The sequence below is a fragment of the Microtus ochrogaster genome, linkage group LG3 (genome assembly GCF_000317375.1).
Source record: "Microtus ochrogaster isolate Prairie Vole_2 linkage group LG3, MicOch1.0, whole genome shotgun sequence".
Classification (NCBI taxonomy): Eukaryota; Metazoa; Chordata; class Mammalia; order Rodentia; family Cricetidae; genus Microtus; species Microtus ochrogaster.
This window is the reverse complement of record NC_022029.1, coordinates 20147647-20170265: the sequence shown is the minus strand read 5'-3', so window position 1 is coordinate 20170265 and position 22619 is coordinate 20147647. Positions and strand designations below refer to the sequence as shown.

Genomic DNA, 22619 nt, shown 5'->3' with positions numbered 1-22619 from the left:
GTGGGGGGAGGGCGGGAGGAGTGGGAGGCTGGGAGGAGGCGGAAATTTTTTTTTCTCAATAAAAAATAAAAAAAAAAAAAGAAAAAAATATCCTCCTGGAAACAATCATGGTCTCTCTCTAGCTTACTGGTCTGCCGAGTAGGGCAGCCTGGTTATTCCAGATAAAGTCAGCCTCCACTCTACAAAAGAGGATTTCCTGCTGATTTACAAGTCCAGTTTAGCTAAGGATATAATCTGGTTTTCTGTCTGTTAATTGTTGATCTTTAGACTTGTAGCTCCCTCAGCAGGGAGTCTTCTGTGTTTGAAGCACCAAGTTTCACTCTGTGTTCCCTATAAAACCTGCCCTTTTAATTTGCTAGCTGCTCATTCAAGCAGTCAACCACAGATCAAAGCATTTGTACTGAAGACCCACAGACTTTTCTTCTATTCTACAAGCAATAGAGTCTAGGAACTATTTTTACAACATTTATAAGATTTGATCCATGTTGTAAGCTTAAAGTACATAGGAAGAGATGCAAATCTGTTAAACAAAAGTGTTACGCTATTCTACATTGAAATTTGAGTAGTCACAGAAATTGGTGTCTTCATGGGGATTCTGGAACTATCCCTTGTTCACAATGATCACACTCTGAAACTGTTTGCATTTTCATTAATTAAATAAAATCAACCATGGGTCAGGAATCAGAGTCAGCAGCTAGTTGACAGGAAGTAAAACCATGGAGAGTCAGAGGGAGTCTGGAAAACCGATAGATGCATGGTAGAGAGGAACTTTGGGTTGTGGCAATCTTTTTTGGTTTGGAGTGTCAGAAGGGATGCTCTTCCTGAGATACCAGCAAAGAAGAAAAAATAGTTAGTTGATGGAGGTAGGTCTTGTATCTATCTGTTGCTTTTTTTGGTTAATTAATAAAGAAACTGCCTTGGCCCTGATAGGACAGAAAATTAGGTAGGCGGAGTAGACAGAACAGAATGCTAGGAGAAAGAAGCAGAGTAATGCAGTCGCCATAGCTCTCCTCTCCAAGATGGATGTAGGTTAAGATCTTATTGGTAAGCCACCATCTCGTGGTGCTACACAGATTATTAGATATGGATTAATCAAGATGTGAGAGTTAGTCAGTAAGAGGCTAGAGCTAATGGGCCAAGCAGTGCTTAAAAGAGTACAGTTTCCATGTAATTATTTTGGGGCATAAGCTAGCCAGGCAGCCGGGAGCTGGGGCGGCAGGAACACAGCCCGCCACTCCACAGTACAGTTAGTTGCTCCTCAACCTCTCTGAGCTAGTAGGTTTTCACTCCAGCTTCTGACTCCTGTGTCTTTATTGATAAATAGAATGATAGATATTTAGTTAAAAACTACATTTGGTAGCAGCAGCAGGAGGTGGGCCCAGGGGGCATGTAGAAGTCCCATCAGGCTGCTGCCTGAGAAGCAGGCCAGTAACTGCAGAGTCACAGTTATGGCTAAAACAGCGGTAGATTCAAGTGCAGCCACTGTGTTGGTAGAAAAACAACAATCTCCCAATAATACAGCAACAGAAAATACATTTTATAAATTTACCCATTTGCTGTAAGACTTGCATCAGTTATTTCACATATAAAATTAAGATGATTGAGGTTTCAATTCATGAAATAACATGTATAAAGCTTTTAGAACAGTGCATTACTCAGAGTAGGGTCTTAATAAATTTTAGCTCACAGCATGCCTACTATTTCCTTCCAGTGCTTTGGACAATTTTTAACAAAATGCAATATGCATTTGTAATGAATAGTTCAATCTAAAATATTTTATGAATATCAAAAAACATTAAACTTAATACTAAAAGAAGAGAAAAATGTGACCTAAAAGACAGAAACATGAAATAAAATGAGTTTTAAAGTGTGATGGTTTAGATAAGAATGCCTCCCCCATAGGCTCATATATTAGAGTCCTTGGTCATTAGGGAGTGGACAAGGATCAGGAGGTGTGGTCTTGTTGGAGGAAGTGTGTTACTAGGGGTGGTTTTGGGGGTTTCAAATTATCAAGGCAGGCTCAGTGTCTCTGTCTTCCTGTTGCCTGATAATCCAGATGAAGAACTCTTAGCCACTTCTCCAGAACCATATCTGCCTGTGCTGTCATCCTTCCTGCCATGATGATAATGAACTAAACCTCTGAAACTGTAAGCCAGCCCCAATTCCATGTTTTCCTGTATAAAACTTGCTGTGGTCATGGTGTCTTTTCACAGCAATAGAACACTGCCTAAGAAATAAAGGGAGAGGTAGAAGAGGAAAAGAGGAAGGAAATGAAGAGGGATGAGAGGTAAGAAAGGAAGGGACCATGATAATGAAGTCTAAAAACATGACTTTATTCTAATTCAAGCAATACAATTTTACAAAGATGTGCTTGTCAGAAAATCAGAACCTGGTAGAACTTGAGGCCTTGAGTGACCCTGTCTTAAAGTAAACAAGCAATACAATGAATCATAACACATGGAAAAGAAGAATAATGAAAAGTCAGAGTGATGAGAAAGACTTGATGTCTGCTGTTCAGTAGTAACATGAAGGAAAGAAACTGGTTTGTCCCTCCTATCTGCAATAACCAAAAAGCAGGTGCAATGTGTAAAACAAGCTTGTAAGGTTTTGTATATCAGGTAAGAAAAGATGTGATCCCTGAAAGATGGATAGCAAAGGAGATGAGACCCTCCTTAATGAACCTTCTAAGCATGTTGTTGGAACCCACAGATGTGGATTCATTCCACCTTGACCAAAGGTCAGAGAGTTCAGGCCTTTTCTTGCTCTGTCAAGGTTATTGATGGGAAGTTTGACCAAGGGTGTGGCTACTAATGGGATGTTTTGACCCAGAGTCTGGTTACTTGCTGCTTTGGGTATTTGAGAAGATGATCTCTTTGTTTGTTCCTTGCATTTTGCTAAACAGGTCTTTTATCTTCTCCTCCTCTTTGGATTGGGGTATATAAAGTCTATGAAAAACAAATGTGGGCATATTCATTATTCACTGGGTTGCCCTCCTGACTCTACCCTAAGTTTCTGTCTTCTCTTTTGTATCTCCATTTTTTTCTGCCTAACATTTCTAATCCACACACCCCTACCCTGGAATGTATGAACCTGTGGAGGCTGCACTCTGACAGATGGCTTCTCAATGTAGGACCTGAAAATGGGGGATAGACATGAAGGACCCTGACAGCCTATCATAGAGCAGAGTATAAGAAGGGTTGGTGACCTTGAATTGTGACAGAGACAGAAATAAAGATTAAAGCACAGAATTCAGAGGACTAAGAACTAGAAAGAAAGAACTGTGTAGAAAGAGAACAAGTAGACCTAAAAGGATTTTCTCAAGGACCACTTCTTCTAACAAGGCTCCACATCCTAATCTTTTAATCATTTTAAATAGTGCCCTTCCCTAGCTATTGAACATTCAAATATATGAGACAATGGAGGGTACTTTTATTCAAATCACCATAGCCAATATCCAGCTTCTCTGTCTGGGTTCTGAAAATGGACAAGGGCGTACTGTTGCTCAGACTAGCATCAGTTTCCCTGCTTGCATGGTTCCTGAAAGTAGAGTTTTAATGCTGGCTATACTGACTATGAAGAAAAAAATCTCTAACATCATCCTGTGAATCTAGAGGTTTGTTGAGTTATGTGAAAATTGTATGATGAAGGTATGGAAGAAGAAAGAGATTTGCCTGATATTTAAAATTCCACTAAGAAAGTCACTTTTATTATTTTGCCAAATATCATTATAAATATATTCATAAATAAATCATATATGTTTATGTACCTGAAATCTGCCTTCTCTGCTCAAAAAATAAAAATACATTCATGGCATCTTTTCCATGTGCCTTTTCCTCACAGGATACTGGAAATTGAGGCACTGCTATAACAGACATTTTATCTGCTTCTGTCTATCATTTGGTCTCCATTTCTTGATTGGCCATTGATTGACTCCTTCAATTATGAGAAATTCATGAACTCTTGAGCCAATATATTTACCCTCTAGACAATAGTACTGGGGATTTCCACCCTCTAGATCAAGGAAACCAACTTGATAATGATGCAGAAAACTCATATTGAGTTAGTAATCGATGACCAGGTCTCACTTAAGGATGGAACTATATTAAATTGCCTTCTGATCTATAGTCATCTTTGGTTCATAGTTCCTTCTTGTGGCCACCCGAGTCACAACAGGTTACCTAAAGATTCTCAGGACAGTGACTGCTTCTCCTTTAGCTAATTTCTCCATGAGGTTATGGCAATCTCTGACTGAGTAGAAAAACCAGTTTGTGGAACACTAACCTACTCAAAAGAAGGTAGTTCTTCATAACATCTAGGGCAGGTTCAGAGGGTAGCCATGTGCAACAGGACAAGTAAAAAACCACAAGAAGTGAAGCTGATTCCTATACATCCATGGTTGTTTTGGTCTATGGAACCTGAGCACAGAAGGGCTCTGTTGAAGGGAGCGCAGGCTGCGTTTTTGCCGCCCGGCTCCTGGCCACCAGCTAGCTTATGCCCCGAAATAACAACACACAAACTGTATTTAAACACTGTTTGGCCCACTAGCTCTAGCCTCTAACTGGCTAATTCACGTATTTTGATTAACCCATCTCTAATAATCTGTGTGGCTTACCGGAAAAGATTCAGCATGTCTGACCTGGCGGCTAGCTGGATCACGTCTGCCCTGGAGAGCCACGGCATGGTGTCTGAGCTCACTTCCTCTTCCTCCCAGCATTCTGTTCTGTTTACTCCACCTACCTATGTTCTAACTTATCAGGCCAAGCAGTTTCTTTATTAATTAACCAATGACCTTCCTCCATCAGGGCTCACTGGCTGGCCTCACTTCCCCTACTTTTCAGAATCCTTTCCTACTGATGCTTTAGTTACAGGGATGTAATAAAAGCTTACAGAGTACTGCTATTGAATAGCAAACAAAAATCCACAATAGGTTCACATATAAACTACAATCAATTTTAAAGAGTAGCTCTCTTGGGTTATAAAATCATTTATCTTGTTTGTTTCTGGAAGGGGAGAGAGCTATACAGGGGAGAAAGCCACCTCGTATATAAAATTTGGTTTTCATAGACTTGGGAATTTAGAAGTCATTCCCTTAAATGACCCCCTTTTTGATACTTCATGATGATTTATTGATTTATTTACATCCTGACAGCAGGTTCACCTCCCTCCTCTCTTCCCAGATCCCCCCCCAACACCCCATCTGTCTTCACCCCCAATTCATCCCTCCTCTGTTTCTCTTCAGGAAAGGGCAGGTCTCCCATGGATATCAACAATGGTGTATCAAGTTGTAGTAAGACTAAGCACCTCCCATATATTAAGGCTCAGCAAGGTGACCCAGTATGAGGAGTAGGGTCCCAAAAGCCAGGAAAAACGTTGAATGCAACCCCTGCTCCCACTGTTAGAAGTCCCACAAAAAGATCAAGCTTCACAACTGTCTTGTACATGTAAAGAGCCTAGGTCAGACTCATGTAGGCTCTCTGGTGGTTGGTTCAATCTTTATGAGCCCTATTTGCCCAGGTTAGTTGATTCTGTGGGTTTTCTTGTGGTGTCCTTGACCCCTTTGGCTCCTACAATCCATTCTCCTCATCTTCTGCAGGATTCCCTGAGCTCCACAGCCTCTCCAGCATGAGCTGTCATTTGTTTTTGATCTTAGCCATTCTGACAGGTATAAGATGGATTCTCAGAGTTGTTTTGACTCACATTTTCCTGACAACTAAGAATGTCGACCATTTCTTTAGGTGTTTCTCAGCCATTAGAGATTCTTCTTTTGGAAATTCTCTGTTTATGTCTGTACCCCATTTTAAAATTGGATTATTTGGGAGTTTTTGATATCTAGGGTTTTTTGTGTTCTTTATATACTTTGGAAATCAGCCCTTTGTCAGATGAGGGGTTGGTGAAGATCTTTCCCCATTCTTTAGGCTACCGTTTTGTCCTATTAATTGTGTCCTTTGACTTTGTAGAAATTGGGTTGCGTCCCCAGCACCCCGGCTGCACCCCGGCTGCCTGGCTAGCTTATGCCCTGAAATAATTACATGGACAGTGTATTCTTTTAAGCACTGCTTGGCCCATTTCTATCTAGCCTCTTTTAGGCTAACTCTCGCACCTGGACTAGCATTTCTAATAATCTGATGTAGCCCACAAGGTGGCTTACCAGGGAGATTCTAGCCTACGTCCATCCTGGGTCGGAGCTGGGTGTGTGCCTCAGAGAGCAGAGCTCTCGCCTCTGCCCGCAAGAGTGGAGCATTGTGTCTCTCTGAGGCGTCTGCCCCCGAGAGGAGAGCTGTCGAGTCTGACCTCACTTCCTCTTCCTCCCAGCATTCTGTTCTGTTTACTCCTCCCACCTATGTTTTAACCTATCAGGGCAAGCAGCTTCTTTATTTAATTAACCAATGATCTTCCTCCATCATGACTTATAGAAGCTTTTCAGTTTTATGAGGTCCCATTTATTAATTGTTGATCTTAGTAGCTGCATTATTGGTGTCCTGTTCAGGAATTTGTCTCCTGTGCCAAAATGTTCAAGATTATTTCCCACTTTCTCTTCTGTCAGGTTCAGTGTACCTTTATGTTGAAGTCTTTAGTCCTCTTGGCCTTGAGTTTTGTGCAGGGTGATAAATATGGATCTATTTGCATTCTTCTGCGTGCCAACATCGAATTATGCCAGCACCATTTGTTTAAGATGCTTTCTCTTTTCCATTGAATAATTTTGGATTCTTTGTCAAAAATCAGGTGTTCATTGGTGTATAAATTTATGTCTGGGTCTTCAGTTGGATTCCATTGTTCCACCTGTGTGTTTTTGATGTGGGATTTCATTGGTTAAGCAATAAAGAAACTGCTTGGCCCTGATAGGTTAAAACATAGGTGGGAGGAGTAAACAGAACAGAATGCTGGGAGGAAGAGGAAGTGAGCTCAGAGAGACGCCATGCTCCCCTCTCCCGGGTGGACATGAGAGCTCTGCTCTCTGAGGCACACGCGCTGAAGCTCCTACCCAGGATGGACGTAGGCTAGAATCTTTCCCGGTAAGACTGATGCTACACAGATTATTAGAAATGGGCTAGTCCAGGTGCAAGAGTTAGCCGAGAAGAGGATAGATATAATGGGCGAAGCAGTGTTTAAATAAATACAATTTGTGTGTTGTTATTTCGGGGCATAAGCTAGCCAGGCGGCTGGGGTGCTGGGGACGCAGCCCCGCTGCTCCTATTACAACATGTTTTTATGCCAATACTATATGGGTTTTATTACTAAAGTCCTGGAGTATATGGAGCTTGAGATCAGAGATGGTGATGCCTCTGGAAGTCTTTCTACTGTACAGAATTGTTTCAGCTTTCCTGGATTTTTTTGTTTTCCCATATGAAGTTGAGTATTGTTCTTTCAAGGTCTGTAAAGAACTGTGTTGGAATTTTAATAGGGAATTGTACTGAATCTGTAGATTGCTCTCTTTCAACTCCTTTATGTACACACTTAACCCCCAATCCTCCCCAATAAGACTGACTTCACCATGCACCTCTACTGTTCTTTCACAGAAACTGATTCTTTTACAGGCAACTTATTTATTTGCTTTATTTCAGAGCCAAGGAAGGGAAGGGTGGAAAATAAAGATAACAAATGAAGGGAAAAGTTTAAAGAAAGCCTGGAAAAGAACAAAATAGGAAATTCAGTTGGCCCATGATACCAGAAAAAGAATAACCAGCAATTGCCCCAGTGTGACAGAAAAATCTGAGGTTAGGCAGGCTGTTGAGATGGCTCGGAGGGTAAAGACACTTTACCTACATTTGATATCTGGAACTCATGGAAAGATGGAAGAAGTGGCTGCACACTCACCAGAGTACATGTGCCACAAACAAATAATTAATTTAAAAAAATCTAAAGTTCAGCTCCATACTCCTATTATTCCTAGTCACAAACCCAAGTGGAATCTGGGAGATGTCCCACCGTGGAACCTCTCCACGGCCCTGCTGTTGGCTGGTACAGCTGCTCCCAGTTACTGAGCATACCTGTCAGTGGACACTTCCCTAGTAATCTACTTAGTCAAGGTGCTGCTTCTTTCTAATGATGTAAAGTATAGAGACACACAGGTCAACCCCTGCCCATACTCAAACAAACAAACAAGCAGAAAAGTAGAACACAAAGGTCAACGGCGTGACTCAATTCAAGCCAACTCTGAAGGCCTGCCAGTTTCAGTCAGACTAGACTGTAGGCTCAGCGGAGGTTCCTACCGTCCCTATATTGAGGGGGGCTTGTCTTTCCAACCACAGCCTCACTTCCTTCCAGGAACCTCTGTTAGCCGGTCACCATTCGAACTTCTTCAGGAAAGGTATTTCTGGGATACTCCGTCTATGACACGGCACAGAGTCACGGTGCACTTTTGTGTCAAGTCAGAATCATGACTGAAACTCATTTTTCACCTCATTCTTAATGACTATAGCTCTTTCTGCAGCCAAAGCTCTACCTATGAGAGCATAATTCTTCTTCCTATGAGGTGTGAGACACTGGTGGCTTAAACAAACAGGTCTGGAAGTCGCTAGCTGAGCTTGCTGTGACTATACCAGCTGTTGTTTTTTTTGTTTGAGATTCTCTGGAAGTAGAGCCGGAGATGAAGACTCAAATGAAAATGACGAATCAGATCAGGCTAGCTTCACTAATGTGCAAAGGACAGCCACACACATGTGCCGTACAGGGAAACCGACGCTTGACTAGTGCTCTGCTATAACATTTTGAAATTCTTAAATAATTGTGAGCATTTAGTCACTCTGTATTGAGTCACATAAATCCTATTGCAAGTACTGGTTGGGACTTACTCCCTAGAAAATGTGACAAGAGAGAGAAAGTAGAAAAGGGAAGGCTGAGAAGGACAAGGGAAGCCACACTAAGCAAAATGCTGGTGGAAAGGGGAGACTGATGCCACTCCTGCAGGGAGTGCCACCCACAGCAGAGACGCAGCCTCGCCACTGTCCCATTTAGGGTCAAAATGCAGTATTGTCACCTCCACACTCCTGTCGCTGGTTAAAGATGAGATGTAGAAGCTATGTTAGCTACCTGGCACTTCCAGCTGTCCTGTGGCCAGCAAAGGACATCCGGAAACTGAACGTGGTAGTCTGATTATGAGATGTAGATGCTGGCAGGCAAGAAGTACACTTAGAATCAGTGTTCTTGAGTCTGGAGAAGGATCATAAGGGATACCATCAAATGCTCACATAAATCACTGAAGTCGAGCATATGCTTTAATAGGAACAGGCAAAAAAATGAAGGCTTTATGATCAAACTATGTATGATTTCATGAGCAGGATTACTAACTGGAAAAGCTATATATTCATTTATATGAGACAAGTGATTCTCTATATATTATATATATTCTATGTATATAGAATACTACACACGTGTATATCACATATATAAGCTTTCTATAATATATGTAATAGGAGGCACAAACATATGGAGGTGGAATGTGAGTCAGCAGAGTTCAGGAAACAGGTCCAGAACCATGGGTAAAAGTGCAAACTGTGCAAACACCCTGCGTTGAAAACTCGACCCCGGCACTTTCAGGCTGAGTGGGTTAACTTTGCTGTGCCTACCTACTAGGGTTGCTAGGAGAAGGAAGAGATTTAATATATGTAGGGCTCTTAAAGCAACATCTGCCACACAGGAAGTGCTAGTTAAATGTTAGCTCTGACTGCTCTTGCCTTTTGGCTACTATGATCGGAACTTCCCACCTCTCTGTAGTGCATACAGCTGTCCCCCAGTGCCCAGAGGGGACTGGCTCCAGGACCATCCTCCACTCATATACTAAATTCTAAGGATAGAAAAGTCTCAGATAAAATGATATAGTTTGTGAATATAACTTACCTACATCTCACATATGGTAATGCTTTAATTGCTCCTAGATTATCTATTATGTTGTCCTATACAATGTAAATATTAATTTTGTTATACTGTATTATAAATGAAACAAAGATAAGAAAAAACATACCTGTCCAGTACAGACTCAATTTTGTTTTCAAATATTTTCAACCTGAAGCTGACTCTGAGGGTGCAGACCCCACAGACACAAATGATAAACTGTATCTTAGTCTTAATTTGTTGCAGGCTGATGAGAGAGACAGAGAGAAATACAAAATGGAGGATGGGTGACAAAATAAAAGGCCACACTTCAAATGACTTGATTTTAATAGATCATTTCTGCAAAAGCTTGTACAGGATCTCAGGTTTCTGTTCTCTCCTTGCACGGACAGCTGTTTATAGATGGCTCTCTAGTTCCAGTTGAAGAACACTAAACCAGGCACTCTTCACAAAGCTACTGAGGTTGTTTTTGTCATAGGCTAACGGGAGGAGAGCTAAAAGGACACGAAAACAACTGGGCTCTATAATGATCAAGAGATGGAAATCACTGGAATGACCGTGATAGTCACTTCTTGTGTCAGGCCATTCTGTTTAGGGTACATCTTAGAACCGTCACTATCTGAATCAGCTGAGTGTTTCCTAACCCTGTACAAAGTATGAAATACAGGGCAGGCTGTGGTTTGCACCTCAACAGGAACATTCTCTGGAGGCTGCTCAGACCACACTTGCCAAGCAAGGCATACTTGAGTAAGTGTAAACAGGGTGCATTTAATGCTAGCTGTGGGGTTCGGTGCCTAGATCCCAGCATGCAAGGACTCACTTCTCTTCTGCAGGTGAACTCCAGCGAAAGACTCACCCAATACTTGGACTTACTTATTCTTTGATTTTTGTCTGATGTCTCATTTTAAAGAATATCTTTAATTTATTCTTTGGAAATTCATGCATGTACCTTTATCCCACCCAACTTCTCCTCCCACTCTCCCACCACACCCCTCAACATCCTTCCTTCCTTCCTTCCTTCCTTCCTTCCTTCCTTCCTTCCTCCCTCCCTCCCTCCCTCTCTCCCTCTCTCCTTCCCCTTCTTCCAATCAGTGCTCCCTGCTCTCACCCAATACTAACATCATTTTAAAGGGCCTGCCCATGTTGGTTATTGGTGACCTACTTTGCCTTCTATCTTGATCTTGCTAAACGAGAAAGCAGATATCTGGGAGTGCTCTAGCAGACTGCTCAATCTTACCATTTCTGCACAACCATCTCTATTGAACTCTGGCTTTTTGAAAGCAAGCTCCCTTGTGTTGGTATCTCCTATCACGTTTAGCATAATGCTTGACACGCAACAGGTGCTTGATTTCTTTGAATGACTGTAAGCAGCAATTGTGGAAGCAAAATTGGCCCTTCAATCTACCAAACTAAATCCATACAAAACGGGGGGGGGGGGGGGGAGGGCTAACCTGATTCAATTACTTTATTACGCTCATTTCTGTCAAGTTTGGGGGATTTGGAAGCACAAATTTCACGGAGATCAAGGGGCAAGGCATGGTAGGTGATGTACTTAACTAACATTTAGCAATCTGGTTTTACCTTCATTTCTGAGAAACAACATCCCCGTGGCTCCAGAGCCCTTTAAATATGATGGTGGCCATTTCCTCAGACTTTTCTGGATCAGAGCCTCACTTTTGTTTAGGGGTTTGGCAGAGCTCATTTTCGCAGCCCGGGGACTGCGGAGAACTTGGGTGGCATGTGGCGGTGGCCGCGCGTGGTTGCCCGCTCGCCGCACCTCACCAAGCTGCACCGACCAAGCCACGGGCACGGGAGTCCACACACCCGACGGCCCCAGCAGAGCGAGGCGAGGGCGTCCCAGGCCGGTGAGCCGGAGCAGAGCGGGTGGCGGCAGCTGCCCCGCCCATCGGGCCGTGCGCCCCGCCCACGCGTGCGGGGAGGAGCCGGAGCGGAGTGGGGAGGAGAGGTCGGGCGGTCCCGGAGCGCAGAGACCGGCTCCTTGGCTGCGGCGGAGGCGGCAGTGGCAGCGGCGGGTGAGTGAGTGCCAAGCGATCGCCGGGAACCGGGCCGCGGGGACCCAAACAGGACGGGACGGGGCGGGGCGTCGCCACTTCGGGGCCACGAGCGGGTCCCGAGAGTCGACCGCGGGCTGGAGCGAGGGAGCGAAGGAAGGAAGCGCGGGCTGCGGGCACCCTGGGCCGCGGGAGGGGAGTGGGAGCGAGGCCCGCTGCGGCCCACAGACGCGAGAGCCCGGGACACGAGCGACCCCCGAGGCTGTGTCTCTGCTGCCACCCAGCCCGGCCTCGACCCGCCGGCGGGAGGTCACCGGGAGTCACTGCCCAGCTCCCAGCGTTGCGGGAGGAGCGGCTCGGGGCGGCCACGCACGCCCCTCCTCTCCCCTCGCGGGTCTCCGGACGCGCGTGGGCTGGCAGCCTCGGTGCTCAATCCGCACAGAAGGATGGCGGCGGGGAAGGAGAGGATCGTGGAGAGACCTCGGGTGACACTCCACGAGGGACCCAGCGAGGGTGACTCAAACAGGAAGGTCGGAGTTCATACTTGAGCCCTGCGTGATTTATTTCTTTTTTAAATGTAGCGCCGTACGCTTAGCCGGTGGGTTAGAGAAACTCGTTTTTATTTTAGTAAGGGCCTGCCAATTAAACCTCCTTTTAAGACGCCATTGCTATTGTCTTCTGACACTCATTTATCCTGGCTGTGGATATCTTGTAAACTTGACTTAAATCATTCATAACTTTCTCAAATGGAGCCGTGATTCTTGTTAAACTTTGAGCAACTGGAAATCAGCTGAAAGGATCTGCCGAGGCCTGTGGTCTCGTGGTCCTGTGCGGGCGTGGCTGTGCACAAACAAGTGGGTAGGAAAGGAAGCAGCCCCATGCCTGTGCTGGAGGGGAGGTCTATGCCCATGTGCCAGGGCACGTTTAACCGCGGCTCCCAGTGGAAACACTGGGGATGTCTTAGGCCTTGTTGGACAGACTTCACATGATTCGCCTCATTCCGGTCAGTTATTTCCTCTCCCCTCGGCTGTCTTTGGACACTGTTTATATTTCCTGGGGCGGTCGTAGCGTCTCCTGAATAGATTGTCTATAATGAATCTTTTGGATGTTGTCAGAGCCAGGCTCTGTGTCTGCGTGTTCTCAATTTTTAAAGCAATAGCTTGGGTTTGTTTTTAGAATGCTGGTCACCCTGCTGCACCAGTGCTTGGCACTTCAGACCATGGATGTAAATTACCACTGGATACAAGCCCTTTCCCAGGGAACGGGGAAAACAGGCCCCTCTAGAATGGTGGAGTTAAATCTACTATTGTCAAGCAGTCACTTCCAAGTAAGAAGGTTCCCCGTGTTTTAGAACAAAAATGTATATGTCAGAAGACCATTTTTACAGTAAATAAACTCATGGTTCTCACATATTTTAAATTTCTCTTTAATTTTGCTTGTTTCATACATGTGTATGAAACTTACTCTCTTTCAACCTCCTCTCACTGACCACCCCTTCCTCCCAACCACATTTTAAAAAGCGATCAATTGCTGATTGCTAAGTGGAGTTTTAGATAAAATGTTCCTTAGCAGTCAGCTAAACACCAGAAAGCTGTGGGTCAAGGCCAGTGAATGCTGAACAGTAGCTAAGGCGACTCGTTTGTATTCAACACAAGCGTTTGTATTCTATTCTGCTAGGTGTAGAACCCCAGGACGGTGCACAGCACTTAGATTTGTATAGAACTGTGTGAAAATGAGGATTTGTGCCTCACAAGAGACGGCAAGTGTGGTATGGAAAGGCAGTGTACTCACCTGTGCAGAAAGTTCTGAGCTTATTTGAAAGACAAATTCTCGTAACGGTTGGGTTGCTGTTGTCACTTGTCACAGAGCATGCCTGGTGATTTGGTTGTGAGAGTGAAGGGCTGGCTTCAGAATAAAAGAGAACTCCAGAAAAGTTAGCTATGATATCTCTTACCATGCTGGGTTTTCATTAGGTGGCTTTTTTTGTTATTGTTGTGTGTTTGTTTGTTCCATTTTAGTATAAGCCTTACCTAAGAAGGTCAATTCTAGAAGCAATTTTTCTGAGCCCTGACTGGAAAGAGAAGCTGTTTCACAGAGGCTTACTGTGTGGGATTTCTTGTTAGGCCAGCATGAGAATAGTATTTAACCCTTTTCAGTCTGCCTTATAAAATAGGAGTAATAGTGGTCTCGATTTCTAGAGTGTCGATGAAAGTGTTGCAGCTAGTCTTTGGAAAACACAGTCTGAAACTAACCTATGGTAAGTGCTTAGAATGGCCACTTTTTCTTTTTTAACCTAATTTACTCAGCAGGATACTGGGTAAATTATGATAACTAGAACTTTCTGGAAATGCCAGGTATCACAGTTTTAAGTTCCAAAGAATGATGAATGTTGGCATGGTAACTCAGGAGCATCTGTAATCTTATTGGCAAAAAGGAGGCAGGAGAATTGCTGTGAGTTCACACCCAGTCTAGACAACATAGTAAGTTACAGGCTATCCTAGACTAGAGCAAGATCTTGCTCAAATAATTAGAAAGTTGACCAGATATTTGTGTGTGTGTGTGCATATGCGTGTAAATATGTTTTAAGCTTGTCCTGTTTCTGCCATAGTAGTACAAATAATAATGATTGATGGATCAATAATTTTCATATGCTTTTGGTGTTATTAAATGCATACTATTTTAGGGCTAGACAATTAGAAACATAAGTTAATTTTTAAATTTAAAAAGAGTTTTTATTTCAAATAGTTATATTTATTAACCATTAACCTTGGATAGGAAATTAAGTCAAAAACAGAAGCAGCATTTGTCTTTAACTAAGTATGACTTTTAAAGTCTGAAGAGATGTGATCCAAGAGTATGTTGATGTTTGCTCTTGTGTGCATGACTGTCCAAGGCCAGCAGATAAACCATGAAGAAGTGGGGACTAATTGTGTTTATTTTTGTCACAGTGCTTGGTTAGTTACTTCAGGGAATGAACTCATCAAGTCACTAAATCAGTTGCTAAAATTTGCAAAATTGAAAAAAGTTTTTACTTTAAAAACACCCCCCGCCCCCAAGCACCTGCTTTTTCTTTAATACTTATCAGATGCATAGTGTCAAATTAGTCCGGGTTGTAGCTCATGTCAGTGGTAGTGACACAGAGATACTAGTTTATAATGATTTCAGTATAAAGAGTACAGTGTTCATTATGAATTGTTTGGGGCCCGTGACACTGTGCCCTGTTGTAGTGGAAGACTTGATTGAATAAATTATTGCTTGCTTTTATTCCTAGAACATTACAACATAATGATGGGTTGTTGATCATGTTTTATTCCTAGGTGTGTAGATCCGATGAGTTGATGAACTTCTCTGTGCTTTTATTACGGTTGTGAGGAAAAAATAAATTTGTCTACCTAGACCTTGTGGAACATTGCCTGACACATAGACTATATTCATTAAGTGTTAATATTAATACGTTTTTGTACAGATAATGAACGTGTATTACTTTTAAAACAGGAAAATGTCCTTACAAAATTTTCATATTTCTCTCAAATCCAAAAAGGCTATTATTATTCAAAGCATCCTGCCAAGTTGTACTTACAAAATAAGAGACTATGCAGTGATTAGGCAATAGTGTTAGGTCTCTTAAATATGAAATTGGTTGTGTTATCAACCTATTCAGCAAATGGATTTTAGATCTTAATTTCATTTTCCTTTCTAATTGGTAATTCATGCGTGAAGTCTTTTAGGTTGCACAGTTGGAAGACAGGTACAAATATAGTGCATTACTGACAATGGCAGCTCGATGTATATTTTTGTAAAGGCTTGAAGGAAATCCAGACAAATGATGCCTCCTTTTTCTCCCAGTAAGCATGCACATATAACAAATCATCTGTGATAGTTGCTCAAAATAAATTCTGCTCTATAACCACATTTAGCAGAATGTTGTTACCCCGGGGGGAAAAAAAAAACACCAACTTTTGTGACATATGAATGCCATCAAATTAAGTGTCCAAGTCTTTGCAGTAAATGGGAAGCCCTTCAAAAGATTTTAGGTTTATCTTCATAAGAGATAGTGTGTGTGTCTGTGTGTGTGTGTGTGTGTGTGTGTGTGTGTGTGCGCGCGCGTGCGTTACTGGTGATTGAATCAAGGCCTTATATATGCTAGATGGTTCTGTATACTACTACCCAGGCCTTGTACTGCTACCTCCCAAGTACTGGGGTGATGGATCTCTGCTGCCCTAAGAGAGATAAGAAAGAGCTGCATATACACCAAGTCTGAATTCACAGAAGTTGGTACCTTCTACATCCAGGTCTTCTGCCTTGACAAGCTGCATCTATAGAGCACCTCCAGCCTGTCCTGAATGACAGGAATGAGGAAGGAAACAGGAACACTGGATAAACAAAATATAGTTGCAGCACAGCTGAGTGTTTCTTGCCGTTAAGCGGCTATACACCCTGGACCCTTTCTAGATCTTTTCTGAGTCCAGAGCTTGCTCAGTTCTCACCAAGGTCCACATGAATCTAGTGTTCCTTAAGTGTCCAAACCTCCTGTGGTAGAGCAATTTTCCCCCAGAGTTGCCGTAATCCCATATCTGATTCAGCACTTTGCCAAGAGTCATAGGAGAGACCCATACAGGCGAAAGAGAGAGCAGAGGACTTAATGGCGTGTGTGTGTGTGTGTGTGTGTGTGTGTGTGTGTGTGTGTGTGTGTGTGTGTGTTTACACTGGTAAGATGTAAATCAAGTCAAGATGGGGGGACATCTTACACGAGAGAGACCAGCAACCAGAAAAGAATTATGGGTGCCTCACCAGTGGGGCTCGCTGCCTCTTCAGCGGTTGCAGTTAGTGCCCCATATAACATCTGAGACTCAGCACGCCCGAGGTACAATCACAAGCTAGTCTTTCTGAGGCCTGTGAAGCTGTCTTCCCACAGTTCCCAGCGGAAGTTTTGGCTGGGCAGAAAAGAAAATTGGCCAGCAAAGTCCCGGTGCAGAGTAGCTTCTGCCAGCAGGTGCATGGCATCCTACATTTTCTCCCAGGGGCAGGGGAGCAGTAGGCCAGCAGCTTGGAGCTGGGCAGAGGGTGGAGGTGATTGAGCTCAAGATGACTTCCAGCTGGATTCTTTCATGTGTGCCAAATCTCTCCTGAAAATCATTTCTAGTGTCACTTAAATGTTTGGTTTGTTGTGGCAGGTTTTATTGGGGGTCATAAAAATGCTTAGCTCCAGTGTCTGGTTGCTGTCCTAGCGCAGGGAGGGATTTTTTTTCTTTGTCTTTTTTTTAATAGGTCTGTATTTCCGAAGGTTACTGAACAATGAGAGAGTGTTGCAGGCCTTTCAGACTTGATACTTTGAGCTGCTCCCGAAGGTTGTAGCTAAAAGAATTCCATTTCTGGGTCTGTCTGAATGAGTCAGTTGTTAAGAACTTCTGCCTTTCACATTTGTTGATTTTAAGTTTGTGACTTTGGGGCCAGGGATTCAGAAATTCGTATATTCTGTATCCTTTCTTGCAGAATAGTCTGTTGTCTGGCATTCCTCTTGCAGGCAAGGTCATTTGGCTGAGAACTGTGAGCCCAGGTTGGATTTGAGTGGCTATGGTCACCAGTGTTCACTGAAGCGTGGGCTTCATTGCTGTCATCTCACGGGAGTTTTCTCTGGAGAGCTTTCATTCAGCATGGTTGTGTGCAAGCTCCCTTGGGACAGTCACGGGGACACTTCACTGACTGAGATCTGTGGATTTCCATTGAGCTGTCGATGCTGCTGGCCAAGATATCCCTGAGCACCGGACACTAAGCCATTAGTTCCCACTGGAGTACACTGTCTCAGGTCTCAAATTCATGGTAATTTCAGATTTCGTTCCCAGAATCTCTAGCAAATTAGGAAAAAAAAAATAGACCAAACTGGGCATGACGGTATAATACCCACATTCCAGCACTTAAGGGGCAGAGGCAAAAGGATGGCTAGAAAATTGAAACCAGCCCTGTCTCCATAGTGATTTCCAGGCTTGGCAGGGCTGCACAATGAGACCCTGAATCCAAAACAAACCTCCACACACCATTAAAACAAAAGAAAGCAGAAACGGCAACAGGACAAACCCATGTCCTGGCGTAGGGCTGCTCTTCTAGGATGGAGAGGTATCACTTTCCAGTCCACTTGGGGGTTTTGACTAGTGGTGATGGGCTCTGTTCTCCTAAGTGGATAAGTGCAGTGCCTGGCAAGAGCTCTGCCTCTCAGAGCCTGTTTAGTTACAACAACCTGCTAAGTGCTCTGAGCTGTAGAGTGTGGCACATAGTAGGAGCTTAACAGATGCCGGAGGAATGAAGAAATAAGGCTATGGTCCCTGAATGTGTATCAGCAAGGTATGAGAGCCGCTGTCTTTTTTTTTTTTTTCAAACCATTTATTTGCTGGGAAGATGCCGTCAGTGGTACACAGATCCTCTAATGACTCTCGGTCTTGGATTCATCATGATAAGGCTTGGGTGTCCTTGACATTGTCTAGCGTTGGTGGCACAGTAGCATTCCAGGTATCACCTAACGCTTTCTGAACTGGGGACAGCTCATACGTTCCTCTGCAATAATTTCTGCCCCCTAAAGCACCCCAGTGTATGTCTGACACAGGGAATGGAGTCCTGTCAACTGCTGGGGATGTGGAGAGGGAGGGATTCCTCTAAGGTGTTACAGATGTGGGCCTCCTCTTCAGCATAAGAGGGGGACTAGGGGAGCCTTTGGGACTGCGTCTTTCAGGAAAAGCCTCTTAATTTGGGAGAAAAGTGGGGAATGCTGGTGCCAGAGCCTCCAGAAGCTAGAAAGAATTTATCTGAGTTTCCCTTAGTGCCCACTGGCTCTTAACAGTTTCTCATTGAAGCAGCTTCTTCAGGTTTTGTGTCAGAGTTAGCTTCCTCTTTCTGCAGTTTCGGGAGGCATCGGAATAGCAGCTGGGGGCAGAGCCCTAACCGATGGGTCTAGCTGCCAGGCCTTGGTGTGTGAAGGAGAAGGGGCTGGTCAGTACTCTGCCCTTCATCTCTCTTGGTTTACAGACTGACCACCTCGTGAAAAGATGCCAGCACGTTCACATGTCTAAAGTACTGAATACCTTCCACTTTTAGTTTGGCTAAACGGAGTGAGTCGTCTTCCCCCGAACTTGGATTCCCAAAGCGGACACAGCAGATGACAATTCCTCATAAAAATTTCCTATGGACTTCCTTAGAGAGCAGACTCATCGGTTGCATCTCAATGTGATCTCAGTTTTTAAAATCCTGGGGAACTCCTGTGCTATGCATCTGCTTGTGTTTTGCTTTTTGTTTAACCTACTTACTCTCTGAGCAGAATGCCTCAGCTACCACTTAATCCAGATGGCAAACAAACACTCCTGGCACGCTCCCTGGGCAGCAGGGCTAGCTAGCTTTCTGCTTTGCCTCCCATTTCCCTACGACTTCCTTCAGGCTATAATACATTAACAGAGACTCCAGGCCACCCACACCCAGAAGGACAGAAGTCACCCTGTCCATACTCACTGTGCTCACCAGCTGAACCCTGGACTGAGTTTCTCTGATTTAAGAGACTTTGGTCTGTGAATTTATTGCCTACACCCAGGTCCCCTAGTCCCCTTCTCAGCTGAACTGCTTGAATTGGGTTTTTTGTTTGTTTTTCTAAGCTGATCATACCCTATTTTTCATACTCCTAAGGACAACCTCTTCATTAATATTAACAATAATAATTTATCTGTACTTCCCAAGTTTAATAATTGTATTAGAAAGGAAAAATACTGAAACCTGCTTCCATCTTGTTCTGATACAGGCCTGTTCCATACCATCCACAGTTATTAGCTTGTAAATATAAGCTAATATGAATGTATATATTGTGTTTTTCCCATTCTTTCATACAGGTGTTTTCTATACTGTTTTAAATTAGCAGTATATAAACTGCCGTGGTGCCTAGAAATGGCTTCTCTTTCAGTAGCCTCAGTTTGCCATTGTGTGGATTTATCACAGACCATTGTGATAATCATTAGTACAGAATCAAGGCAAGTACAAAGTAGGGTTTTGCTGCATTTGCTAATGTCTGAGTTACAGTCTTTAGCTAATGGTGTTATTAACTTGTGGCTTCTTCAAAGCCGTGAAAAAACTATCTTCTAGCCTAGAATTTTTCCTCTTTCTACTACTACTATTATTACTACACACACACGCACGCACACACACAAAACATATACATGTACACACATAGCTGTGTGTGTGTAGGAAGATTGGAAAAGAGGCTTAAACATGTAGATTCCAATGATTTCCTGCCACATCTTTTCAGAGGTCTAGAATTCTCCACATATTTGTGTCTCTGGAAAGGTTATACAGGTCAAACTTGTTTGTTTCTTTGCTCTGTGTATTGGGCTGTTCTGTTTGATTTTTACAACCAGCAAGTTATTCAGTCCTTCCTAGGAAAAGGAGATGAAAGTAAAAATGGGTTAAGACCAGCAGCCTAGAAAGATGAGAGGCCTGAGCCGTGTTCTGCTTTAGAGATGCCCTTTTTAAAAATCGGTACTTATCTGTTTGTCTTCCATCATTGTTTTAAAAATTCATAAAAGGCAGTCCTATATAAAACTAGTTTACCACTACATAAAGAATAAGCCAGCCGGGCATGGTGACACATGTCTGTAATCCTTCAGGAAGCTGAGGCAGGATGATCATAAGTTCATGGTTAGTCAGGGCCAGAAGAGAGATTAAAGCCACTGTGATCTGTCAGCAAGACTGTTCTCAAAAACAAACAAGAAACCTCAGGCAAAGAACTTCTTTCTCAGAGTCCCCACACTAGCAGTAGTGAGGAATGGCCTGCGAAAAGATCTCTCTCTCTCTCTCTCTCTCTCTCTCTCTCTCTCTCTCTCTCTCTCTCTCTCACACACACACACACACACACACGTATATGTATTTAATATGTGCTCTAGATGTTTAGCTTTTCTTCTAGTGCTTACTGTAATGTGACATTCTATCTCTGTAACTCTGATGAGTTCTGTGGTGTCCCCTCCATAAGGAAAAGGATGTGGCCTATTTATCATCCCAGTAGCTAGAAGGATACCTGGCACCTTTAGGTGTCCAGTCCTTAGTAGATGAGTGTTTCTGAGGGTAAATACCTGTGGGTATTTGTGTTCAACTGTATCCGGGATCCCATGTTAGATGCTGGCCTGGGCAGCTGCACTGATCATCCTTTGGCCTTTATGGTGTATCCAACCCTTGGGAGCTTTGTGAAGAACTCAAGCCTGCAGTCGGAATTACCTGAAGGCTTAAACGATGGTTTGTTTACAAAGCAGTTGTGTTTCAGCTCCTCTAAGACGCTGTCAGTTGTGAAATACACCTCTGGACCACTAGGGAAGGAAAGGCTGTCAGTTAAACTGTATCAGACATCAGGATGAGACAGGTGTCTCTGATGGTTGCTCTAACAGATTATCACAAGCTGAGCTTAAGACAACCCAGATGCTTTCTCTCACAGTTCTGTAGTTCAGAAGGTGTGTGACTAGTGTCTCATTGTTGGCCAGCTTGGCTCTTATTGGAGGCTCTGGGAAGAATCCACCATAGGCCCTTTTGGGCTGTTGGTAGACTTCAGTTCCTTGAAGTTGGTTTCTTGCTGTCTCTCATTGGGGCCACCCTCATTTCTTAGAGACTTTTCTGGTACTCACCATTGGACTTGACACCTCAAACCCCACATTAAGAAACCCTTGTTTTACTGGGACTTTCCCTGCCCGCCCTCCTGTTCTCTTTTCTCTAACTAGGGAAAATTCTCCATTTCTGAGGGTTATTTGGTTATGTTGAGTAGATTTGGTCCACCCGTAGCATACTTTCTTTGCTTAAGGCCTGAGGCAAAATCTCTTTTGCCCTGTAGCAGCAGCATTCACAGGTCCCAGGGTTAGGACTTGAACATCTGGGGAGGAATGCTCCCTGAAGAGTCATCCTAGTATCAGAGGTGGCAGATGACCATCTCTGTGTCAGGCGTACAGGAGTGACTGATTTGTCTAAGGTGCTGGGCATGTTAGAAAGCGTGCAGTGTTAACTCTTTCCACACATTCGCTGTTACCACTGTGCCTTTCCCCTTTAATCTCAATACCTTTGTCAAACCCTAGTTGAGAGCATATATTTTGCTGACAGTAAACTTGAAAACTTGACAGTAACAAAGGTTACTCCTAAGTGCCAGTGGTAGGCGTGTGCCAGGGCTCTTTCTTACTCCTTGTAGGAACCTGAGGAAGGGTACACCAGCTCCATTTACAGCAGAGGAAGTAGGTTTGGATCAGTGATAGTGACATTCCTGGTATGAATCCACATCTATAGGATTCTGAAGTTGGTATACTTTTTATGGGTCTGTTGCGTGGTTCACTGTCCCTGACAGTAGCATATGAATAGTGCCACTGGAGCAGGTGCTCTGCCAGCTATGGAGGAGAGTAAAGGGAGGAGACATTTTCCTCCGATGTCTCCCTTGTTCCTTTACTATCAAATGCCTATGACAAAGGCCCCAAGTCTTCATCCTGTGAAATACCCAAATGATCTTTCCAAGTCCGCAAAGCAGTTGCCTGCTCTGTAGGGATATGGTTTTAAACACGATATGAACAGTTCCTTAGTAAAACCACACTAACAGTACTGATTCAGGTCAAGATAAGTACTGTGAAGGCCAGAGACCTGGGAGTGAGGGGTAAGAGAATAGGAGGTCTGCCTGAGTGAGGAACCTCAGGGAAGACCTCTGTGCAAAGTGGTGCTTCTGCCAAGACCTGGGTGAGCAAGAGGCAGCCTGAGGGCAGCTGAGCACAAAAAGGTCTCTCTCTC

General features: G+C 43.7%; 1 protein-coding gene across 1 annotated transcript in view; it reads left to right on the top strand.

Annotated features, from left to right (window-relative positions):
* Positions 1-11792: 11792 nt before the first annotated feature.
* Positions 11793-22619, top strand: part of Gng12 (G protein subunit gamma 12) — a 102377-nt gene continuing 91550 nt past the window's right edge. Inside the window, exon 1 of the mRNA XM_005360622.2 lies at positions 11793-11864. The gene's annotated coding sequence lies outside the window, so the exon portion shown is untranslated. The remainder of the gene's footprint in view (positions 11865-22619) is intronic.